We start from the raw sequence: 15,833 nt of genomic DNA, 5'->3' as shown, positions 1-15,833 counted from the left end.
TCGAGCCTCGATCGGCGTCCCATACCACCGCCGTGGCGTCAAGTCGTACCTGGTGCTGGCGCGCTCGCTACAAGAGTTGACCCACCACACGAGCAGAGTCTCGATGTAGTCAAAAGATGATCAAATGAGGGTAGCTAGGCCTCTTATTTATAGCGATACCCAAGGCCCCCAGGCAAGTTCACACTTGACCTAATGGGTTGTCTCAATCCCGAGGATTAAAAGTAATCCTCCCCTTCTTTACACTCTCGTTTAACCCTCACACTTATCCACGTGTATAGAATACTACGGTAAATTCTTACCACGGGATATTATATGTTCATGCCCGTAACAGTGTGTGCTTCCCCATTTGCCCTTCTTTCGACCGCATGCACGCTTCTCGTTCCTTCGGTTACGCAGTGATGGCCTGCTTGGCCTCCGTCGACCTTCCCGTCATCCCGATTCTCGTTCCGCGCAGATCTCCACCGCCTTCTTCCCCTCGCCGCCACCTACCTTCTCCTTGGTCTTTCGTTGCCACGGCGGCCGAACTGCCAAGGTCTCCGGATAGGTGTGAAGGATCCTTCTTCGGCCTCTGTTTTGTTGGGTCACCGACTTGTGTACTAAGCGCGTCCGATCTTTGTCCTACCGACTCTATCGGTGGGGTCCATATCCAGTTCATGGCCGTGTCTACGGCCTTATACCTCCTTTCGCTCTGTGTTCCGCATTCCATCGTCTGATCACGTTCTCCTATCGCCACCCTCCATCTCTCTAGGTCTCACGCCGACTCTCGTTGCCAGTTGCCGGAGTCTCCGGATCGGTGTGAGTGTCTCCGTAGGACCTCCCCCTTTGCCATCTCGCTCCGGCCCTTCTCCCTCATCTGGTTCACCAGCCGCCACCGTCCATCTCTCTAGGTCTCACGCCGGCTCTCGTTGTCAGCTGCCGGAGTCTCCGAATCGGTGTGAGGATCGCCCCATCCGCACTCCTATGTCGTAGACTCGACCTCCGTGTCGGCCTCTTCTGCGGGTCACGTTCACCTACCGCCACTGTTCTCTCCTATAGGACTCATGCCGGCTCTCGGGCCGACCGCCGGATCGGTGTGAGGAACTCCGTAGACTGCCCATCCGCAATCCTATGCCGTTTATTGGGATCCCACGTTCACTTGCCACCACCGTCCTTTCCTATAGAACTCACGACGGCTCTCGGGACGACCGTTGGATTGGTGTGAGTTTTTTTGTGGTACCTCCCCTTTGCCGTCTTTGGTTGCCCGCCTTGCCGCCACCACCGTTCTTCTCTCTAGGTCTCACACCGGCTCTCGTTGCCGGCTACCGGAGTGTTTAGAACCGATGTGTGTAAGGTCACAGTAGCACCGCTTGCCGTTTTCCTCTCGTCATAGTCCCCTCCTCCACGTCGGCCTCTTCTGTTGGTCACGTTCATCTGCCGCCACCATTCTCTCCGATAGGACTCACGCCGACTCTCGGGCCGACCGCCAGATTGGTGTGAGGATCTACGTAGACCACCCATTCACAGTCCTTTGCCTTCGTCCCCGCGCCGCCACCGTTCGTCACTCTAGGTCTCAGGCCGACTGCCGGAGTCTCTAGAACTGGTGTGAAGGATCCACCTTGGGTTTCTCATCTTCCCGACCCTTTCCCGGGTCTTCCTTCTTCACATGTCAAGAGGGTGGCTCCCTCCACACACTCTCCCGTGGTACCGTCGTACCGTGTTCTCGGCCTTCCCGTAGGCTTGCCTCTTCCTCCCTTCCGGATCGATTATCCTGAAGTCCGCTCCGCTCGGTTCTCGTCCGGGTCCGTCCGTCACTCCGCATTGCCGGATCCTGTTCTCCTGCTGCCACCGTCAGTATCTTGGTCTTACGTCGGATCCGATGCCGATTGCCGAAGTCTCGAGCCCGGTGTGAGGTGACCCATAGGACCTCGAGCCCGGTCTTCGTTCTCCGCTTCGTCCCTCGTGCTCCTCCTGGACTGGTCGTCGCTCTCCTTGCTTGGGCTTCCCCACAGTCTCCCTTCTCTTTCGGTCTCACGTTGCCATGTTGGCTTGAATTACCGAAGTCTCCGGTGAAGATGTGGGGATACCGATTTCGTAACGACTCTCGACGACTCGTCCGAGGCCACCGACCCTTTTAGTGGTGTCGATGGAAAACATCCGCTCTATGATCGATCAAGCCCCGCCTGGGCTTCATTCTCCAATGTCCAGGGTTTTGATTCTCCGCCTGGGCTTGATGCCGATCCTTCCGGACTCATTCCGTACCCTCAAGCCCAGGCGGAGAAACAACCGACTCTTTCGACCACGCATTCGATAGCTTGTTGCATCGTCTCTCTTCTTGTTGTTGCTCGTCCAAACTCCCTCACCGCTTCGACAAAAAGTTGTACGAAGTTGTCTTCTTCCAACTCCATTCTCCCTTGCCGCCCTTCACATCGGGCTCACCACATATGTCGTAGAAATCCGCAAGTGCGTGTAGAAAGGCAGGACCACAGGGGTCTCGGATCAGGAAGAGAGGGATGCCAGGAAAACCGACTCCGGACACATACCAAAGGCAACCGAACACAAGAGAGAGAGAGCACGCGCGCAACACCGACTCTTATGTACAGGAAGCAAAGGAGGGGAGCTATGCACCCGACACCATCAGAGACACCAATATGCGCAAACATATATGAATATATTTATTACAAAGGGGAAGATATAACCTCCGCTTCAAGCCGGGCTACACTCAGAAGAAGAAGAAGAACTTAACCCTTATAGAGCTTTGCTGCCATGGCTATGGTGCCCCACTTCTCAAGAAGGAGAAGAAGAAGCAGACTACAAGAAAGTTTCTAACCTAGAAGAATTCTTAACAAAATGACCGTCCACCAAAATGGTATACCCTTGTGACTCAAAATGGGCAACCCCTCTACAAGGGACCCTCCCTTCCTTTTATAGAACAAGGAGAGGGATGTGTTACAATGTGGGATAAATCCCAATTTACATGGGATTCTCTTTCCCAACTTGACTCCTGTTCGGCGCCATAAACGCACCCCTGTTATTCACACGTTTTTACAAGGGTAAGTGCCCATGGTGCACTCCGTCGATTCTTCCAATATTCCCCGGTTTCTCACCATGGCCCGGAATCTTCACGACAACGTTGTCGTGATGTGGCGTGCTCGAGAGTGGGAAAAACCGGTGAAAGGGTGGGGGGTCAAAAATGTGCATGTGCAATGTGTGTGCACACAAAGCGATTAGTTATGCATATGCAAAATAAAAGGGAAAAGAAAGGGTGGAAAGGATGCATAGAAGCCCGTGCAAAAAGTAAGAGAGAAGAGAGATAAAATGTAGAGGAGAGACAGGCTAAGAATTTATAGAGAGAGTTAGTGGGCTAGTGAATAGTCACCTTGACTACTAGCTAAAGGTGCACGGTTCAAGTCTAGTCCTACAGTGTAGCGTGATTTAAGGAATTTTATTCCTTTTTCATTGAAGACAAAATTGGCGACCCCCTTCTTTTTTTCCTATAAAAGGAGGTCGAGGGGGGCTCATTCGGGAGGACGTTTTGGGAGGAGATTATCGCCAATTTTCCTTCGGAGCTCTTCATCTTCTTATTCACCTCTTCTCTTCATCTCATACCCCTTCATCCCCCCCATCGCCACGTGCTCGTCTTCTTCGCGTCGGCACTCGAAGTGCTCGTGAGCCCAAGCTTCGTTGGTTCGACGTTGCTCCGCCCCATTCGTCGTTGCAAGCTCGTGTGCTCGCCGTTCAGGTGGTCATGGTTCGTTGGGATTGGCATTTTGGTGGTGCTCGTGTGTTCATCTTCACCGTGTTCGGATTTGCTTTTTTCTCTAAGGGAAAATTTTAGTATTTATGTTTTGATTGAGCTTGTGGTTAACTATAAGTTGCCATTGTAAACAAAACCCTATTTTATAAAGGGTCCTCTTGCGTTGGAATCGAACACGTATTTATCTCTTTGGTCGATATCATTCGTGTTCTTTCTCTCCTTCTTTCTTTATTCATGTCTTCCTTGTACGTTCGGTCGTCTTGTGACGAGGGAGCGTTCCGGGCGTGCCCATGCACCTCTCCTCCTCATAAAGACGTACGAGCATTTGTGCATGTGTTTGTGTCTTCCGTGTACATTCGGTCGTCTTGTGACGAGGGACCGTTTCGGGCTTGCCCATGCACCTCTCCTCCTCATAAAGGCGTACGAGCATTTTGTGCGTGTGTTTATGTCTTCCTTGTACGTTCAGTCGTCTTGTGACGAGGGAGCGTTTCGGGCGTGCCCATGCACCTCTCCTCCTCATAAAGGCATACGAGCATTTGTGCGTGTGTTTTGTGTCTTCCTCGTACCTTCGACGTCTTGTGACGAGGGAGCATTCGGGTGGGCCCATGCACCTCTCCTCCTCATAAAGAAGTACGTACATTCATGTTTGTGTTATCGTCCCCTTGTGCGTTCATCTTGCATGATCATCTTGCTTGTACCCGTTTGGTCACTTGGCTCGTGCGGTGATCTCGAAAGGTCGGTGAGTCGTGATCAACGAGAGCCACTGGCCTCACAAAACAAAGGGGAACGAGACCTTGATCGGGAAGGGGTTGGGAAGTAGTATTGTCATAAAGCAAACCTCAGGTCTTCTCTATCCCTTGAGTACTCCCTAGTCCAAGACCCCCGTGGTCCCGCCCAAGTAACACATGTGCGCGAAACTTCGCAACAACGTGACCTACCATCAAGATCTCTGGTTGCCCAAATGCAGATTTTTCTCCCGAAAATGTCAAATTCGAATCTTCGAGCCTTTGGAGCACCTTCTCACAATCTTTCATATGATCCACGACGAACTTTCTACACCCTTCCTTATCTTTCGATTCATCCTTCTCCTCATCCGAACATCCTTTTTATCGGAATATCATCCAAGAATGGCATCGTGATGCCCGGGATGCAATCCTTCAAGACCTTGTTCATGGCATTCACCATATGAGCCATCGAGTTTGTTGCACCTTGAGGTAAGGTACACATCCGCACAAGCCCGATCGGAGTCCTCATAGTTGTAATGTCACGACTGTTGACCACCAACTGGAATTGATCGCATCCAGAGTAGAGATCGCCAATGCAGTAGATAGATCGGCCCGCAAATGCTTTGGCAAATTCATCCACACTCGGACCGATTCCAACATTCCAAATTGTCACCTTGTTGACTGGTTGAAGATCTTGGATGAATCGCAATGATCAATTCTTCTTCAGCACCATGAACCACCTATTAGAATAGGGAGCATTCGACGGTTCCAAAATTCCCATATCCACCTTCTCCTTCAAGACCTCGATCAGCTTCGATAGGTGTGCTCTCGGAACCGGTATTGTCAGGAATAGTACTAAAACAGAGATGGAATTAGTACTAAAGAACAGTAGTACTATTAGTACTAAGAGGACGGGACTGCGTAAGATTCCCGAGAGAGGAAGTGAGAAGAGGAGAGAGAGAGATTGCGAGAATGAGAGAGAGAGAGAGAGATGATGACAGCAGCTAATATATTATGTGAAAAGATAAGTACAAGCGGCTAAGAGGCTTAAGACTGGCGTTGAACCAATTTGGTTCAAAACAATGCCTTGTGCCTCCTTTTATAGTGTTTTTAGGAATAATCCTGAAGCTTCTAGAATGTTCCAGAGAGATCTGGAATATACATCAATTTTCTATGATAAAGTATAAATGAAAATAATATCCTAGAAAATACAATTCATAGTCTAATGGTAAGATCTCGACCCATGTAGCATAAAGTCATGGGTTCGAGTCTTGCCATATCATGACACTATCTCCCCCTTAAAGACGACGAGTGGAACGAGTCGGCGCTAATTGCGGACCGGGTTTGTCCGAATACTTTCGGTGGAAATCAGCAAGAAGATCTTGTGCATTGGCAACATTCTCAACGAGTTCCCAAGTACGTTCGCTCGGACTATAACCGAGCCAATCGACCAAGTAATAAAGTTTGCTGCGAACAAGTTTGGAATCGAGGATGGCAGCAACTTCATACTCCGGGCCGGCGTCCAACTCCAGCGGGGGCGGCGGTGGTGTCACACGATCGGGAATGGTGTTTGCTTTATAAGGTTCAAGAAGAGAACAATGGAAAACCGGATGTATCTGAAGCTGCGGAAGGTGACATCATTAATCTTCCCCGTAATACGGAAAGGACCGAGTCGTCGATAATCCAACTTGTCGCACGGTCGAGTAGTCTTGATGTGACGACGTAAGAGCCATACTCGATCTCCGATGGCAAAAGAGGAGGGAATCCGATGACGATCCGCATAAGTCTTCTGTGTGTGTTGAGCATGACGAAGGTGAGTAGAGAGATCCATCTGGATCTTGCGTAGCCTCTCCAAATGGTCCTCGGCACGAGGGTTGGTAGGTAGCTCCAGAGTGTCGATCACCGACCAGCGAGGATGGAAACCGGTATAAGCGAAAAATGGGGAGACCCGAGTCGAGGAGTGAATAGCATTATTATACGCAAACTCCGCAAAGTGGAGAATCTCGGCCCAATCGTCCTGTTGATAACTCAGGAAACACCGGAGATATTGCTCCAACGTTTGGTTTGTTCGTTCCGCCTGTCCGTCGGTCTGAGGATGGTAGCCGGAGGAGAGGTTGCAGGAGACCTTGAGCATCCTGAAGAGATGCTGCCAAAATTTGGAGACAAATTGCGGGCCTCGGTCACTGATAATACTGTCTGGGAGGCCATGGTGCCGAAATACCTCACGCATAACAAGAGCGGCGGTTTCCTCGCTAGTGATGGCTTTAGTACATGGCACAAAATGTGCCATCTTCGTATATCGATCGATGACGGTTAGGATAGCCTCGAACCCCTTCGAGACCGGCAAATCTGTGATAAAATCAAGACAAATAGACTGCCATGGCTTACTTGGAATTGGTAAAGGTTCCAACAAGCCATATGGATGGTGTCGTGGCATCTTTGCTCGGCAGCAAGCATCACAGGTCCGAACGTAGTCGTCGACAAAACGGCGCATGTGGGGCCACCAAAAAGATCGCTGCACTAGCTCCAACGTCTTGGTACTACCGAAATGTCCCGCCGTATGGGTGTCGTGACAATGTTGGACGATTTGAAGGCGACAGGAGCAATCGGGGACATATACGCGCTTTTTAAAGAATAACAAACCATCATGATATTCGAATTGTCGGTAGTCAATACCTGGTTGTTGAGACTGAGAACAGGATGCCCGAGAAGTATCAATGTGCGCCAGGATGTCTTGAGCAAAACTATCCGTCTTCAAGGTTGCACGTATGTCATCGGTAATCCGTGAATCCATCGGGGTGTGAAAAATCCGCGTCATGTGCAATCGTGTTGGTCCCAAGATTAGTTGCTTTTGATTATCAAATGTTGCGTCACCAGGACGAGGTGCAAGATATGAACGCCGTGATAGTGCATCTGCTTTTCCTTGCTGCTTCCCCGGTCGATATGTGATTTCGAAGTCGAAACGCGTGAGGAATTGCGCCCATCGAGCTTGCCGTCGATTTAGTACGCGAGCGTTCTGAAAATAAGCAAGATTTTTATGATCGCTAAAGACAATGACCTGATGTGGAGAGCCCTCTAAGAAATGCCACCATTGTACAAATTAATCCATGATGGCTAATAACTCCTTGTCATGTATTTCGTAGTTGATTTCTGCGACATTGAATTTGCGCGAATGGAAAGCCACCAGATGCAACTCTTCTTTATCGCCTTGTTGAGAAAGGATGCTACCGAGGGCAAAATCTGATGCGTCGGCCTCCATGATGAATGGTTTGCTTGTATCCACATGAGCTAGAATCGGTGCTGATGTAAAGGCTTTCTTAAGATGCCGAAAAGCCATATCTGCTTCGATGGACCAAAGAAATGCTTGACCCTTCTTCGTAAGTTGTGTGAGAGGTAAAATAATCTTCGAGTAATCCTGTATAAACTTACGGTAGAAGTTAGCAAAACCTAGAAAACATTGTACATCTCATACCGACCGTGGAATTTGCCACTCTAGTACAGTTTGGATTTTAGCTGGATCCATGGCGATGCCCTTTGAGGAGATGACGTAGCCTAGAAATTCCACTTGCTTGCAGTCAAAGCTACATTTTTCTAGCTTGGCATAAAGACCATTCTCGCGGAGTCGCTTTAGTACTAATAGTACATGAGAATCGTGCTCTTCCTGGGTCTTCGAATAAATCAACAGATCATCCAGATAAATGATCAAACAGATATCCAAGAGGTCTCTGAATATATCATTTGCCATGTGTTGGAAGACTGCGGGTGCATTGGTTAGGCCAAACAGCATAACAATATACTCGAAATGCCCATACCGCGTGCGAAAAGCGGTCTTCCACTCATCTCCCGGTCAGATCCGCACGAGATTATACGCTCCTCGTAGGTCGATTTTAGTAAAAAACTTGGCACCATTAACTCGCTCTAAAAGACTTGATATAAGAGGAAGTGCATACCTATTCCGGATGGTGACTTTATTCAATCCGCGGTAATCAATGACAAGAGGAAGTGAGCCATCTTTCTTCTTGACAAAGAAGATGGGTGCACCGGCCGGAGATTTTGAATGACGGATGAACCCGCTTGCCAAGTTCTCCTCTATGTAGGCTCGAAGGAATTCTAACTCGGTGGGTGACAAGTTGTAAATTGGTCCCCATGGTGGCTCGGTTCCTGGTTGTAAATCGATGGGACAGTCATAGGGACGGTGATGAGGAATGGTACCGGCTTTTACCTTGTCAAATACATCGGCATAAGGATGATATTTTGCCGGAAGTTGTATTGAGGAGTCCTTCTTAATAGTGCTAGAAGGATGTACTGATATGGCAAATAGGAACATTGCCTCCTTGGGTCCTTCTTCGCGTAGTTGATGGAGTGAAATGGTCGAAACTCGGTGAGTTGATTCTTGGGGTGGTCGATATCGGACTTCTCTTGTTCTCCAATCTATGGCTGGATTATGTAATTCAAGCCAAGGTAATCCTAGGACAATGGGATGCTCTGGACTACTAATTATATTAAATGATATTATACACACAAAACTACCTAGGACAACTTGAATGGGTTCTGATTCTTTTACAATATTCCCGGAAGCAATGGGACGACCATCAATGACCACTACAGATGCGGGACAAGGAAGTTTTCTTAAGGATATCTGAGAAGCTTGGGCAAAATTTCGATCCATGAAACAGGAATTAGCTCCAGAATCTAAAAGTGCTAGGACGGGTACTGGGGGAGTACTTTTAGTACTAACAATGACTTGGGCTAGGAACACATTGCTAACTTGCTTGGAAGGAATGGAACCACTAATGGGCTGTACAGATCTAGGGCTGATGTCCAACCAAATGGCTCCTATTTTGGCTGGACTCAATCGTTTAACTCTTCATCTAATTGACTAAGGATTTCAAATTTATTTGAGATACTTGGGCTATTAGTACTATGAATACTATATGACACTCTATTAGTACTATTAATACTATCAGACACTCCGAAGGGAAGAATTGACTCGGGTTTAGTACAGGCGACGATTTGATTTACCTGTCTTCTTGGCCTATGGGGACAATTGATGGCGATATGTCCTGGTCCACCGCAATAAAGACATAATCGATTGGCACGTCGTCGTTGCTTTTCTTCTTCCGATAACGGGCCGCGTCGACGCATGGTATCGATCTCCATCGGTGTCGAAGTATTTGCTTGAGGTATGTCTCGTGCAAACGGTTTAGCCGCGACTGCGGCGTAAGTGGGCTCTGGCCTAGAGCGTGGTATCTGTAATTGACGTTCTGAACGCCATTCAAAAAGGCGGTTGTCACATCGAACTGCTCGACTGATTGCCTCCGTAAGAGACTTTGGTTCTTCGGGGAAAGTTAGAAGTGGATCTTTGACATCGTTTCGCAAGCCATAGCGAAACTGCTCCATTAGTGCTTGATCATCCCAGGGTATATCTGAAGCAAGTAGGCGGAAATCCGCCGCGTAGGCAGAGGCTGGACGATCGCCTTGACGCAATCGCCGGATCTTGTTGATTGCTGTCCTGATACTGTCGGTGTCTCCAAAGCAGGCTTTAAACTCACCAATAAAATCTTCAAAGTTATTAAGCAAGCAAGGGCGATTGTTTTTCTAGAAGCGGAGCGAACCATGCCAAGGCTGAGCCGCTAAGTAGCGTGCCTATTAGGCCGACTCAAGATGCATCAGTGGGATATCGGGAAGGATGCATCTGGATGACTAAGCGTACCTGATTAAGGAATCCCCGGAATTGCGAACGCGTTCCATCAAATTTCACAGGAAGTCCAATCTTGGGCTCTTTATGAAATCCTTGGGGACTGGATCCTTGTTGTTGCAACGCTGCTTCGAGTTGTTGTACCCGTAACGCTAACTCCCCATGTTGTTGTTGCGTTTGTTGTTTTTCTAGAGCGATTTGTTGCAGATCCCCTATCAGCCGTTGGTTTTCTTGTTCCAGGGCAACAAACTTTTCTTTTAGGCACTATAGCTCGGAGAAAACGGATTGGTATTCTTGGGCGCTAACAGTAGCCATAGTATAGGGAAAAGGGTAGGAGGATGAGGGAGAGTGACAAGTAGGCTAGAGGAAAAATTGGTTCAAACTGTCAGGAATAGTACTAAAACAGAGATGGAATTAGTACTAAAGAACAGTAGTACTATTAGTACTAAGAGGACGGGACTGCGTAAGATTCCCGAGAGAGGAAGTGAGAAGAGGAGAGAGAGAGATTGCGAGAATGAGAGAGAGAGAGAGAGATGATGACAGCAGCTAATATATTATGTGAAAAGATAAGTACAAGCGGCTAAGAGGCTTAAGACTAGCGTTGAACCAATTTGGTTCAAAACAATGCATTGTGCCTCCTTTTATAGTGTTTTTAGGAATAATCCTGAAGCTTCTAGAATGTTCCAGAGAGATCTGGAATATACATCAATTTTCTATGATAAAGTATAAATGAAAATAATATCCTAGAAAATACAATTCATAGTCTAATGGTAAGATCTCGACCCATGTAGCATAAAGTCATGGGTTCGAGTCTTGCCATATCATGACAGGTATCGGTTTCAAATTCCAAGGCACATGCGGCACCATGAAGATCACCATTGGTTCTATCGTCCTTGGATCAGCACATCCGATTCCTTGTGGGAAAAATGTGAAAGCCTTCCCATGTCTTTCAAGCATTCTTCGGAATATTCACTCCTCTTCAAGGAGGAGGAAATCCTCCCTTCCAACTCGTAGCTTGCCTTTCGTCTCTTCGGTGAAGACATGACCTATTTTCTTTGGATCCCTTAAGCTTGGATCATTAGTGACTTCCTTCATCTTTTGCCAACTAACTTTTGGTAGCGGAACCGCAATTGGCTTGATCTTTCTATCCACCGTTTTATATTTTGTGTTGACTCCAGCTTCCTCCATCAAGATGCCTCGATGATATTCATCAATGATAGCATACATGTTGACGGAGTTAACCGAAATCACGTGTTGATCGTGAAGATAGCTCAAGTCCACGACTTCCTCGATTTCACCGATGGTGTCGTTAAATGAGGCCTCTTCCATAATATGAATCACAAATTCTTCTTCTTCTATTATGTTTTCTTCTTTCAGCATCTTCTCGAAGTCTTGTATCCAACACTTGTCCTTCTTGTTGGGTAGTACTAGTTTACATGCGCCACTAGGTGTGACACATGTTGTTTCTCCTTGCAATCCACACAATCTACTTTCTTGTGGGGAATTGTGATCGCTCAGAATATTTGTGCCCCATTCTTCAATAGTCCACTCTAAAAATCCAAGGAATCACCTCCAAGGTTATCTTGATTTCTTTCATGATTAGCTCACACCGTTAGGAATTGAACAAATCTTTGGTTGTCAAGACTCTTCATCCACGTGAAGGTTGCTCCATTATCGAACACCTTGGTCTCCATCCGGGAAGATGTGATATACAGTTGTCCTAGGATGACAAGATGCGAAGCCGATTCTTGCACGAAGAAGTGTTGATCCATCTCCACATCCCTAATCGTGACTTTAACATTGGGACAAGCTCCGTACAAGTCCTCTAGGGTCTTTGTTGTCGCTCGAATCTTGCATTCGTGGTTTGTGTTAATTGACCATCTCCCTTTTATATAGAACTCGGTCAACATGAGGTTGATCTCCGAGCCATGGTCGATCAAGGCTACCACGATCTCTTTCTTCTCCCCGATCTTCACCGGCGTCTCCGTTGTCGCTCATGCCCAATGAGGTCGAGTATAGTGGTTGTCCACCATATCGTCATCGACTTCATCCCTTGTCATCGTTATGGCATTTGTTTTTGCTTTTAATGGCTTCTCTTCTTCCTCGTCCGATTGTTGTCTTTTTCTCTTTATAAGGTTCACGATCATATCATGGAACTCCTTCTTCGTAATGCCGAGCAATTCCCTCAAGGACAAGCTCACATGGCTATCAAGAACACATTTTCATGATATGTCATGCTCGAGTGTGGGAAAAACCAGCGAAAGGGGGGTCAAAATGTGCATGTGCAATGTGTGTGCACACAAAGGCAATTAGTTGTGCACATAAAAAAGAAAAGGGAAAAGGAAGGGTGAAAAGGAGGTATAGGGTTTCGTGTAAAAAATAAGAGAGAGGGGAGGTGAAAAGTAGGGAGGAGAGAGAGTATGCTTTTCTAGATAAGTAATAGGAAGTGAAAGGGCTAATGGATAGATGTACTATCCCCTAACTTAAGGTACATGGTTCAAGTCCAAGTAGAGGGTGCAACGTGATTTAAGGAATTTTATTCCTTTTGTATTGAAGGGACGATGTGGGGAACTCTTTCCTTTTTTAGCTATAAAAAAAGGTCGAGAGGGGCTCATTAGGGTCGGCCATTTTGGGGTTTGAGAGGTAGTTAGGGTTTGGGGAATTATCTTCTTCTCTTCAATTTCTAGGGTTTTCTAGGGTTTTGGGGATGGCACCATGAGGGTTTCGTTTTAGGGTTTTCTTGTTTACTTAGACCTCTACCTTCTCTTGGGTTTAGGGTGAATGAGTTCTTTCTTGTCTTCTTCTAGATAGGGTTTAGGGTTTAGGGTTTCAATACTTCTTCTTTTCTTGCTCATTTGTTCTTATGGGTTCTTGATCTCTCTAATTCACATTCTCATCTTGAGGTGGGTCCGTGGCCTTGTGTTGGTGTTGGTGCCCGTGAGCCCGAAGCTCGTTGGTCCGGCGTTGCTTCACTCCGTTCGTCGTTGCGAGCCCGTGTGCTCGCCGTTCGGGTGGTTCTCGGTCCATGGTGTTGGTGCCCGCGTTCGTCGTCACAAGTCTGTGAGCTCGCCTTTCGTGTGGTTCAAGGTTTATGGTGTTGGTGTCGTCGACTCTCGTGGTACATGGTTCTCGGTTCATGTGGTGTGCTCGTGCTCTCGTTGTATTCGAGATTATGCTTGGTGTGCTCGTGTTTCGTGGTCATCGTCGTCACAAATTCCCATTTCCGTCCCTCTCCATTGTAATCAAACCGTGTTTTATAAAGGGCTTTCACTTTGAGATGGTCACCATTTTGTTGTTTTGGGTAGACCATTAGGGTTTCATTCTTCTCCTACTTTACTATTCGGTTAGGGTTTCGTCTAGTTATGCTTGAGCCGGCGTATATGGCCGCGGTTGCAAATCATTGTGTGTCTTGGTAATGGAATTTGCTTGGTGAAACTTGGCTCGGTCTAGCCCATTCTCTTGTCAATCTTCGCGCCTTGTTCTTCCTCTTTTGTGCTTGAAAGCTCGTAAGGGTTAAGCTCCCACTTCCCCTCTTACTCCCTAGTTCAAGACCCCGGTGGTCCCGCCTAATCTTACACGCACGCGCGGATTTCCGCGACAACGTTCCTCAAGAATCTTCTTCAGATCTGTTGTTTGCTCTATGTCCAACCTTAGCTTATAGGTAGGCATAGTTCTTGTCTTCCGAGCGGGGTCTTCGACACCAACCTTCATGGGTTGTACCGTTTCTTCAACTCGTTTGCTCAACTCCCCTTTCCGGCTTGAGTTTCCTTCCTCCGTTTGTAAATCTCGACTCGTTTCTGCATCTTCTTTCTTTTCTGTGCTCCTTGTTTCATGTTTTTTTGATGGGTTGTCTTGCCCTTCCATTCTTTTTCTCTTTTCATCCATGAACACCTCGTGGTTGCACACATCACTTCCGCGAGTATGGTGTTGTCATCCACAGGATCCGACCATCCGGTTATGCTTTGCACACTTCGGTTCGCAAGCTCTACCCCGTTCAAAGTGACCTTTCCCTTGTTCTCATACTCGAGAACGGTAGACCAAAACTTTGCTCCCGCTCTAGCAGCTTCAGTTTTGTCTTTCCCGACTCTTATTCCGGCCAATGCATCATAGTGCATCACATCCACATGAGTCGTGTCAGCATCTTCCATGGCTTTCTTCATTCCCCCTCTTCCGAAATTCACTCGTAGGGGTGTTCTAGTCTCACTTGAGTAGATCATGTTGCCATCCATGTATACAATATTTAGTCGAATGACGTCTCGAAGGTTCGCACAATCCCTTCTCATGTGGTCCATGTTATCGCACCACACGCATCTAAAGGGTTCTTTTCCTTTGGGGCCCTAACGATTCATGTTGGCTAGCGTGACCATCTCGAACTTCTTCGCTAGTTCTTCGATGATGTCATCATCAATCTTCTTTTCTTCCGAGTTACTTTGTTTGGGCAGCTCCGCTACTTTCGGTTGTCTTGTTTTCTCTATTACAGTCAATCCTGCCATGTCGGTGTCATCAACCCACTAACAACGCTTGTCGAGCCTATTGCACGCTCGCTTCACCGCAATCCATTCTGCCACAAGCCCATTTGCTTGGGTATCATCTTCAAGAAGAGTCCCCAATTCTCGTCTATCCTTCATATCCACAGCTTTCAAGAAGTACAAAGTCTTGTCCTCCTCAAGCACCACTTGGTCCGTGTTGGGGAGACGACTAAACATTTGGTCGAACTCGGCGTACACCCTCGAAGTGCTCATCTTCTTATTTTTCTTCTCTATCCACTTCATCAAGGCAGGTCGAGTCATCCTCGACAAATCTTCCGTCGCAAACTCCACTAATATCGCTTTCTCGAATTCAGACCATGTTGTCTTGCCTTCTTGAAGCTCAATGACGCGTCTTTGAATGTTGTTGGCGACCACTCTCTTGAAACTTGTGATTTGACGCACTTCAGACACGTCCCTCTGATTCATCTCCCTTCTATATGCATCAAGGAACTTCGTAATGTTCCTTCCATCAAATTGACCCTCGAGCTCTACAACACGGTCGACGGCCTTCTCCACGCTCGCATCATTGTCCCGAGATCTCATCATTTGTTCGACGATTAGCATCATCCTTTCGAACTCTCCCGCTTGATTGCTTGAGGACACCATCTCCAAGTATCGGTTGATCCTCGACTTGATCCTTCCTACCGCCTCTTTCAAGTCGGGTTCACCACTTAATTATGTCGTGAAAATCCATCACTATGTGCAGATCGTGAGGCGGAACCGCCGGGGTTCTGGACCGGAAGGATTTGAAGTTTGTACTAGCTTTAGCGAGAAAGTATTTAAGATAGATTGAGTGAAATTGATATGGAGAAAGAGAGAGATTCAGATAAAGATTAAAAGCTTAACTTTAGATTTGAGGGACAAGATACATCAACAATAGGATAACAATTTTCTTATTTTTCCCAAATTTTTCATTAGTTTTCTCTTGCTTGATTCCTCCACTCTTTTATAGATGCCCCCATGCATATGGTGCATGTGAGGGTGCAAGACATGCACGTAATGCATGTTTGCCATGTCATCATCTAAGCTCTCATGAATGAGAATTTACATGTAAAATGATCAAAGTAAAACTTTTGAAGATACTTGGCTTAGTGGTAAGCCTATTGACTTTCAACTTGGAGGTGCAAGGTTCAAATTCTTAGTTGCAC

The 15,833-nt window shown here is 47.1% G+C and overlaps 1 long non-coding RNA gene across 1 annotated transcript; it reads left to right on the top strand.

The window, feature by feature from the left end:
- Positions 1–12,633: 12,633 nt before the first annotated feature.
- LOC147858926 (uncharacterized) lies at positions 12,634–13,591 on the top strand. The gene is made up of 2 exons (XR_015530379.1): positions 12,634–13,177; positions 13,244–13,591. It is a non-coding gene; the product is annotated as an uncharacterized LOC147858926 (long non-coding RNA).
- Positions 13,592–15,833: the final 2,242 nt, after the last annotated feature.

This window comes from Azolla caroliniana, unplaced genomic scaffold, assembly GCF_043228905.1.
Source record: "Azolla caroliniana isolate FFs.n. ecotype wild unplaced genomic scaffold, voAzoCaro1.0.p SCAF_10, whole genome shotgun sequence".
Classification (NCBI taxonomy): Eukaryota; Viridiplantae; Streptophyta; class Polypodiopsida; order Salviniales; family Salviniaceae; genus Azolla; species Azolla caroliniana.
This window is presented reverse-complemented; position numbering and strand designations above follow the sequence as displayed.